Raw genomic sequence first — 10,371 nt, forward strand, 5'->3', positions numbered from 1 at the left:
GAGGTACAAGGCGTATCTGCCTTCTCTCAATGGGTCCATTGTATAGCTGATGGTCCTTTAATGGGCCATCAAGCAGGCTAGGCAGAGCTAACACCATGTTGTCTGGGATGTCACCCAGCAGCATAGCCTAAGTTTGCCATACAGACAGTATAGAGCCAATATTCCTAACTTCAACTACAAAACTGATACATACATATAGACAGCATAATTATAACCAGTAAACCATAACCGTGTCTTAGACACCCCATTTGACCCCCTTTATACAAGATCTGGGTGCCACTACCAGACCTTGGTTGCAACAATGATCTATACGGTCCCAGATTATATCAATAACGTCACACCCCCAACGCAAAATTGATGCAGGAAGGGATGTCACAAACATCACTGACTGCATCCTAAGAGCTCTCCACTCTGGACAATGCATCAGCTACAATATTTTCTTTTCCCCTTATGTGGACTATATCCATTTCATACTCCTGAAGGGCTAAACTCCAACGCAGCAACCTGGAGTTGTTGCCCTTGGCCCTGTGCAGCCAGACCAGAGGGGCATGATCACTCAACACAGTGAATTTTTTATTGTACAAATAGGGCTTAAGTTGCTTGACAGCCCAGACAATGGCATAACATTCCTTTTCAATGGTAGCGTAATTTTGCTCAGTGGGGGACAATTTCTTACTTAGATATGCCACGGGATGTCTCTTCCCTCCTTCCCCCTCTTGCATCAGCACTGCCCCCAGCCCAATATTGGAAGCGTCTGTACATAATAAAAAGGGCTTTTCAAAATCTGGGCTGGCCAAAACAGGCTCCTTGGCCAAAGCGCTCTTTATGCTTTGAAAACCCTGCTCACAGGCCTCTGTCCACAGCACCCGGTCTGGTTTTTCCTTTTTCGTCAGGTCTGTGATGGGAGCAACAATGTCGCTGAATCCCTGCACAAATCTCCTGTAATAGTTGGCCAGACCAATGAAGGATTGGACCTGCTTTTTAGTTCTAGGGGTTGGCCAGTTTTTAATGGCCTCTACCTTTACAGGCTCTGGGCGCAGTTGCCCATTGCCCACCCTGTGCCCCAGGTAGGTCACCTCAGCAGCTCCCATTCTGCATTTAGAAACCTTAACCGTTAGATTGGCCTCCCTGAGCCGGTGCAGCACAATCCCTATGTGGTTCAGGTGATCTTGCCACGAACTGCTGAATACGGCCAGGTCGTCTATATAGGCCCTCGCAAAAGATTCTAATCCCCGTAGGACCTCATTTATAAGTCTCATGAACGTAGCCCCTGAATTTCGCATCCCAAAGGGCAGCACTTTGAACTCATATAGGCCCGATTCCACTATGAAAGCGGATTTTCCTTGTGCCTCGGCATCTAGGGGTATTTGCCAGTACCCCTTAGTCAGGTCCAGGGTGCTTATAAACCTTGCCCCTCCCAGCGTATCCAGTAGATCCTCTATTCTGGGTGTGGGGTAAGGGTCAGGCTGGGTGATAGCATTTAGCTTCCTGTAATCCACACAAAACCTCATGGTCTTATCCTTTTTTGGCACCATCACAATGGGAGAGACCCAGGGGCTCTGGGATCTGGTGATTATTCCCATTGTCAACATGCTCTCCACCTCTTCCTGGATCTGTCTTTGCATCTCTCCCTTGGCCCTGTAAGCTCTGCTAGGGGCTGGGCGGGGACCCACCGTCTGAATGGAGTGTGTCATCCTATCTGTGAGCCCTGGCCTATTGGAGAATGTTTGCTTGTGGTGTTTTAACAGCCTCAGCAGTTCCTTTCTTTGAGGGGGGGTTAAATCCTCCCCCATCTCAATGCTCTCAAGAGGCGTCTCCTCCTGGCTTTCAGCAACCATGTCAATTAAAGGGGCAGATCCTGCCTCTTCCTCAGCATAACAGATTGTGTTCACATTTACCTCCCTTGAATGGTAGGCCTTCATTCTGTTCACATGCACTGTCTGCACACTTCCCTGGACCTGGGGCTTCCTCACATCATAGGTAACCTCATTAATCCTTTCCACTACCTCCATGGGTCCAGACCAAACATCTTTCATTTTGTTCTTCCTGACAGGATCTAGCACCAACACCATGTCCCCTATTTCAAACGCTCTCTCTTTAGCATCTCTGTCATACCAGGCTTTCTGCGTATCCTGGCTCTCTTTCAGATTCTGCTCAACCAACTTCATCATCTCCTGCAAACTCTCCTTGAATTGAGCCACATACTCGGCCACCGGCTGCTCTGCCTCCTCCACATTACCTTCCCACGAGTCACGAACCAAATCTAGGGGCCCCCGGACCTGCCTCCCATAGAGCAGTTCAAAGGGAGCAAACCCTGTAGACTCTTGGGGCACACTCCTGTATGCATACAATAGATACGGCAGCATAACATCCCAGTCATTCTGGCGTCTATCCACATACATTTTCAACATAGACTTCAGGGTTCCATTGAACCTCTCCACTAGACCATTAGTCTGGGGGTGGTAGGGAGCGGCTTTCAGGTGCTTCACCCCACATAACTCCCACAACTGTTTGAAAACCACAGACATAAAGTTAGACCCACGGTCAGACAATATTTCCTTGGGAAAACCCACTCTGCTGAAAATAGAGAACAAGGCCACTGCCACTGTCTCTGCCTCGATATTAGCCAAGGATACAGCCTCCGGATATCTGGTAGCAAAATCTACCAACACCAGGATGTATTTCTTCCCATTTCTGGAAGGTTTAGGGAGTGGCCCCACAATATCCACAGCTACTCTGGCAAAAGCTTCCCCAATAATGGGCAGAGGCTGGAGGGGCACCTTGCTAGGCCCCCTTAACCCCTTACGCTTCTGGCACAGCTCACAGCTCCTGCAGTAATCTCTCACTGACCCCGAAAGGTGAGGCCAGTAGAAATTCTGCTCTAGCCTGTCACACGTTTTGCCTATACCCAGATGTCCTGCAAAGGGACTATCATGAGCCAACTTCAACAAATCATTGCGGTAACTCTCAGGTACCACAAGCTGTTTGCGAGCTGTTGCTTGGGAATTCTTCCTTCCCCTAGGTGGTTCCCTATACAACAGCCCATCCTGCATAAAAAACCTGCCTCTCTTTTCACAGGCTGGGACCTGACTCTGAGCATCATTCCTGGCCCTCTCTAGAGATACATCACTCTGCTGAGCCACAATGAATTTATTCTGGGTTTTGTTTGGATTCAGAATCATCTCTGATATTTCAGATAAACCCTCACTTGATCCATCTTGAGAGGCTCTCTCTGTCTGGTTGCTGCCCCCCTCACTGCCATTAGTCAGGGTATCTGCCCCAGCCCCAAATTCTTTCTGTGACCTGGTCACTACATTAACTTGGCCAGGCACCCCCAATATGTTATTTCCTACCAAGACATCAGCCGGAATCAAATCCCGGACGGCAGCCTTCACATCCCCTTTAAAGCCATCCCACTCCAGGTGGATTCTGGCCATCGGCAGGTTCACAGAATACTCGGATAACGCCACTACCGTCACATACTCCCCCGGCAGCATGTCCTCCGGCTTCACCAGATGTCCCTTGACTATAGTTACATCCGAGCCAGTGTCTCGCCATCCCGTGCATTCAACATCATTGACCTTTGCCTCCATGATAAACCTCTCACTCCCCTGCCATGCCTCAGTCCTGACATAACTGGTGAGCTTATCACCTCCTCCCATGCCACTGGAGACGATGGGGTTAACATTAGCTACTGCTGTGCTTGCACCTGAACTTAAGGTGGAGCTGTTGTGGCTTGGTTCAGCCTGACTGCTCAGGGTAATGGAGTTGGCATTTATCGTGGCATTTGGGGTTGCTGGCTTTGGGCTGCCCTTCAGGGTCGGGCAATCTGGTCTCATGTGGCCCAGCATACCACAGTGATAGCATGTAATCTGTTCCGTCCTGGGATGAGAGTTCCTACCCTCCGGGCCCCCTTGAACTCCTCTAGAAGAGTCAGGGACAGATTTACTTTTAAATCCCTCCCTCCTCTTGAACTGGGGAGAATGGTGATTAGTTTTCCCCGGGGTTTTACACCCTTCTCGAGCCCTGTTCTGGGTGTGGGCATCCGCAATCTCTGCTGCCCGTAGGACTGACTCAGGGTCCCTGTCACACACAGCTGCTCTCACATGGTCAGGCACAATGTCTAAGAACTGTTCCAAAGTTATCAAATCCAGCAGTTTTTCAAAACTCCCATGTGCCTTGGCCCCCACAACCCACTTTTTAACAAAACCCATCAGCTTATGAGCACATTCTACAAAAGTACAATCCTTAGACATTTTAAACTCTCTAAACTTAACTCTGTAAGATTCAGGAGTAACCTTGAATCGCCTTAACACAGAATCTTTAAACTGCCCATAATCCAAGGCTTCTTGTTCCCCCAAGTCATTAAATACCTCCCTGGCTTTTCCAGTCAGTCTGGTCAGCAGGACAGGCATTCGCTGACCCTCGGGGATCTGGTACAGATTGCAGAGGCGTTCAAAGGTAGACAAAAACTCCTCTATATCCTCAGTATCATTGTAAATGGGACACATCCTTTCCCAGTTTTTCTCATGGCGGGGGGGAGGTGGAGTACCAGGTGGGGATGACTTTCTCCGCTCTTCCAGTACTTGGAGCTGAAGTCTGGCCGTCTCCTGTTCAGCAGCGAGCAGCTCTAGACGTCCCTTACGAGCTCTCTCTTCTCTCTCATCAGCCTCCTTCTTTCTTTGATCGGCTTCTTTCTCTCTCTCAGCAGCCTCCTTCTCTCTCTCAGCAGCCTCCTTCTCTCTCTCTCTTTCTAATTCTGCTATTTTTTGCTTCTCCAGCAATCGAAGATCTGCTAGCTTCTGTTCATGCTCAAATTGCAGTTTACTTGTCACCCTTTGCATTCTAATTTTTTCTGCCTCTTCTGCAGCCTCAGGTAAGGGCTGTGCTCTTGCCCCCTGATCACTGGCTATTAACAGGTTTCTCAGTTCTTGATTTGTAGCTTTCTTTCTAAAGCTTATCCTCTTTTCTGAACACAAATTTTCCAGGGCTTTTTTGCCAAGTCCCTCATATGCTCTTTGCTCAGCCATTGCAGCAGTTCTTTAACCAACAAAACTCTCAATCCCAAAACTCAAATTTGGACAGCGTGGGGTTCTGACCCAAAGCTTAATTGACCTGGTTCTGTGGATCCAAGCACGACTACGCCACTGTGACAATGCGGTTCTGGTGGAACCCAACTGAGAGTGCCAACTCAGGACAAATTGCTCAAACAGGGCAGTTACAGCCCAAGGCTGGGGTTTTTTCCACCTCTAAGGCAAACCAAACCAGCCAGACTAGGAGGACTTCGGTCTCATCCCCTGGCTAACCGCAAGTCTCACAAGCAATCTCCTTAGACACCCCAGTTTCCCAGTATTACCACCAGTGCCACTCGTTATGGGGACAAATGGTTATGAATACCAATACCCCAGTAAAAGAAAAAGGTTCTCCCGATCCCAAAGGACCAAGCCCCAGACCCAGGTCAATATACAAATCAGATCTTATCCACAAATCACGCTGTTGCCAATCCTTTAGAATCTAAAATCTAAAGGTTTATTCATAAAAGGAAAAGGATAGAGATGAGAGTTAGAATTGGTTAAATGGAATCAATTACATACAGTAATGGCAAAGTTCTTGGTTCAGGCTTGCAGCAGCGATGGAATAAACTGCAGGTTCAAATCAAGTCTCTGGAACATCCCCCGCTGGGATGGGTCCTCAGTCCTTTGTTCAAAGCTTCAGCTTGTAGCAAAGTCCCTCCAGAGGTAAGAAGCAGGATTGAAGACAAGATGGAGATGAGGCATCAGCCTTATATAGTCTTTTCCAGGTGTAAGAACACCTTTGTTCTTACTGTGGAAAATTACAGCAAGATGGAGTCTGGAGTCACATGGGCCAGTCCCTGCATACTTTGCTGAGGTACAAGGCGTATCTGCCTTCTCTCAATGGGTCCATTGTATAGCTGATGGTCCTTTAATGGGCCATCAAGCAGGCTAGGCAGAGCTAACACCATGTTGTCTGGGATGTCACCCAGCAGCATAGCCTAAGTTTGCCATACAGACAGTATAGAGCCAATATTCCTAACTTCAACTACAAAACTGATACATACATATAGACAGCATAATTATAACCAGTAAACCATAACCGTGTCTTAGACACCCCATTTGACCCCCTTTATACAAGATCTGGGTGCCACTACCAGACCTTGGTTGCAACAATGATCTATACGGTCCCAGATTATATCAATAACGTCACACATGCTGAGATCTTCGGATGGTAGGCACAAGTGAAATGCAGAAGTGCCAGATTTAAAGTCCAATATCTCAACACTTTGGGGCTAGAAATGCAAGCTTTGTACCATCAGAAAGGGCAGATTTCTAGCTAAATGGGTATGCACACCTCTAGAAGTTCCCGAGATATCCAATTTTAATGGCATGACATTTTTATGTATAGAAAAGCTATTTGAGGTAATTTTTTTAGACTATTTAAAATTGTCCTTCAGAGGTCTGTTCATTCCCAGGATCAAGGATTTAAGACTGAATGCAAGGAATAAGCAAGGCTCAAGCCTAGATAAGGATACTTGCATATTCCATTTATGATGCATGTAGGATCATTGCACTTTTGCTGCATGGCAGAGGTTTTGCCACTTGTAAGCAATATCACAATCCCAAACTCATGCTGATTAAACATTATACCTCAGGATACTAGCAGGCATTCATTCATATTCTCTCTCTCTCTCTCTCCCTCTCTTTTTTATATTCTGGCATGAAAATGGCCACGCCATAGTCAAGATTGAAATTAGCTTCCTTCTGTAAAGCCAATTTTTAATCCCCACCCCTAATTTTCCACTAAGGAAAGCAATTCTTGACATTTCACATGCCACATCTCAGCCAAAGGTAGACATTTTTCTGAAAAAGTTGGAAAAACGAGTAGGGGTTTTAAACTTTTGGTATTTAAATGTTTTCCTTGACATTGACTTTTTAAAAAAAATGTCCTAACTGTTTTTGGCCCCTCATGTCTCCAAAACAGCCTCGCATGCTAACATGACATTTTTGTTGTGGACTGCTGAGAAGTGTCTTATTGTATTATTTTCTGAGGGAGAGGCTGCTGGGAGAAATCACAAAGGTATATAACGTTATGCTGGAAGATGCTAATGACTGCTAGTGGGGGAGTCTTGAATCCAAAGATAGCCACAGATTTCATTACAATCTGTGGGTTTGCCACACACTTTCAGGCTCTAAAGAAGGAGCAATCCTGCTCCTTTATGTAGTAAAAACAGCTTTGGGCTGTGAGACTACTGCCCAAGGCACTAGGCCTCAGGACAGGTCAGAGCTAATTCTCCTGACTGAGGGGCTTTCCTGGTTGCACACACAGGGGGTAGGATTAGGGTGACCAGATAGCAAGTGTGAAAAATCAGGACAGGGGGTGGGAGGTAATAGGTGCCTATATAAGAAAAAGCCCCAAATATCGGGACCGTTCCTAAAAAATCGGGACATCTGGTCACCCTAAGTAGGATATTGTTGCAGGCTGTGCGTGCTGGAGGCAGACAAGGCTAGGAAAAGTAGTAATGAGTGTTATCCTGAGAGGAAGCAGAAAGACAGAGCTTCTTTGGGCACAGAACACAATGGGAGTGGCCTAATTGGGGATGTCTGAACAAGGAAACTGCCCGCTGTTTGTTTTTATAGTGTCAGGACAACCGACCTTCGTGTACTTTTTTGTTTTAAAATATGTAAGATTACACCAAGAACATAGCTGACTCTTATCACCCATTTCTTATCCTAATAGGAACAACCTTGCCAGGCCCCATTTTTGGTTAACCACTTAGGCCAAAGGTCAACAATAATATCAGCACTTGTTGCAGGGTGTATAGAACACAGAGAATGACAAAAGGAAAGCAGAAGGAGCCAAGTAGCTCAGAGCCAGATCGCTTCACACTTCCGCACTGTTCTTTTGTAGATAATGTTGACCTAGTGCTTCCTCATTCCTCCTTCCCCTGACCATTCCTGTTAGCCCCTGGCCAATTCAGCTCTAACCCTCACCAGCTTCACTGAGAGAAGAGCTGGGAGCCCAAGAGTTGTAGCAAGGGGGTTTCCTCCCTCACACTAGTCAGCCAGCAGGCCTGTTCTGAAGACCACCACCCCAGAATGCAGTGCAGGGGAGGGGGTTTGCTGGCTGGCTGCAGTGCAGAATGTACCACATACACACTAGAGTTGAGACCTCTGTTCTCTTCTAGGGCAGCTGCCATGGTCATGGCAATTGTATGGGTGTACTCAGAGAGGGCTGAACAGTCTAAAAAGCACCTCCAGCCTTAGCCTTTTTGGGTGGGGTATGAAGCAATATTTTGCTCCCTTGTCCCCAGACTTTTGCTCGCAGTAACCAACTTCTGACCACAGTTATCTCCCTGCTATGCACAGGCCAAGCCTAAGGATTTTGGAAGGGGTTAGAGAGGTGATTTTTTGAGATACTTAGCAAACTAAACTGCCTTTTTTTCATGTATGTGTGTGGCAGGGAGCAACAGGGTGGATCTTGTACAGCTCTGTGACCAGGAGTGGTTAGTGATTTGAGTGCTCATCTGATTTTCAGAGAATGCTGAGTACCCAGCCTCTGAAAATCAGGCCCCTCTAAAGGTATTTCAAGTTTTACACCAGAAATAAAATCACTTTTGGAAATCATTACCTTTTGCCTTACAGGGCTGCACATCAACAAAAAACAACCCAACTACATAAGTTAAAAAATGCTTTTGCTTCTATTAATAAAAGGCAGGGTTACCTCAAGAACAGAATTTTCAGACAATAGTGGTTTCTTTCTTCCTATTAAAAATACTTTTGTTAATTAATACAACACTAGCAGGTAGCCTCTGCAGGGAGAGCATTGCTGCATATCTATTAGCAATCATTGTTGTAAATTAATTTATAGTGAAAGTTAATTTACAGAGAATGTTTCCTCTTCAACAGTATGTTGCACTTGGCATGGTGGGCAAAATCTGGATTCCCAGCTAATCCTTCAGCTCTTTCTTTCCTTCAGACATGTAACTTTTTTTGATCTAGTCAGGAGCACTCAACCACAAATGCTGCATTTTATGCTAGTTCCATCTGTACCTATTTAAAAAGATTTGAATCACCCACATAGACATTTTAGCTTAACATATTGTCCTCTCCTGAGACATTTGGTAATTTGTTTGTGAGAAGCTGAGAGTTGTCTTCATTCTTGGGCTAATTTTAGTTTGTTATTTATGTTTACAGTACTGACATTTTTGTTTGTGCAAGTCTTTCCAGTAGTTGACTTCGATTGTTAGTATTTTTGCTGGTTTCTTTGGCTGTTTTTGCCTGTAAAGGCCATTCTCTTGCCAAGATCATAGTGCATCCATCAGATAAGCACTAAGACATTTGCAGCCTTCATTCTGCAATTTGGCTGCTTACCTCCCTTTCCTCCTTCTGCTTTAAAATCAGGCAGATGGCATCCAGTCACATGAAGAGAACTGTTCACACCTGTTATATCAACTCCTACCCTTCCTGAAGCCACTGACCAGTTTGCTTCCTCTTTATTATCAGCAATGCACACGACAGCAGAATGGATTCTACGGCTTCAAAATGTTTTGGGCTGAGGTTTGTTGTTTTTTGAAAGAAGATGAAGAGGTGATTTGATCGTGGCCAAGTACTAAAGAGTTCTTTAACCCAATGGAGAAAGGCAGAACAAGAAACAAGAAAAATGCAAATTGGCAACAAAACACAAAGGTTTAACAGTGAGGGTGATTAACCATTGGAACAAATTATCAAGGGAAGTGGTGGATTCCCCATCTCCTGATGTTTTCACATAAAGACTGGATCAGGATGCCTTTCTGGAAGATATGTATAAGCCAAATACAAGTTATTGGGCTAAGTATAGTGTAACTAGGTGAAATCCTGTGGCCTGTGTTATACAGGAGGTCAGACTAAATGGTCTAATGATCCCTTCTGCCCTTAAAAATCTATTAATCAAAATTTCTCTGCTGTATATAATTCCAGCTGAATACAGCAGGAGTTAGTAATACACTGCATATCCGAGCACCAGAGGGAGCATATGGGAGATGAAAAGAAGTGCCGTTGTTATACCTGTAGCCCAATCCTTCTCCCAAACTAAGCAGTTCTTCTCCCTTCATGTTTACTCTTCAAAATCTCACTCTCATACCACTAATTCCAGTTAGTGATTGGGCCTGAGTCCTTAGAGGGTCTGCCAATGGTCATTTCTTAATGATCCTCAGGAGGTGCTCAGTGCTTAATAACTTTGGCAAAATGCTGACCCTGTGGAACAACCCTCCAAACAAGTTAGTCTTGTCTCCAAGCTTGCACTGTAGGCTGACGAATTTGAGCGCACAGAAAAAACACGTTTAATTCTCCCTGCAATTTACTCCAACTGTGCATC

The sequence above is a fragment of the Malaclemys terrapin genome, chromosome 7, assembly GCF_027887155.1.
Source record: "Malaclemys terrapin pileata isolate rMalTer1 chromosome 7, rMalTer1.hap1, whole genome shotgun sequence".
NCBI lineage: Eukaryota > Metazoa > Chordata > Testudines > Emydidae > Malaclemys > Malaclemys terrapin.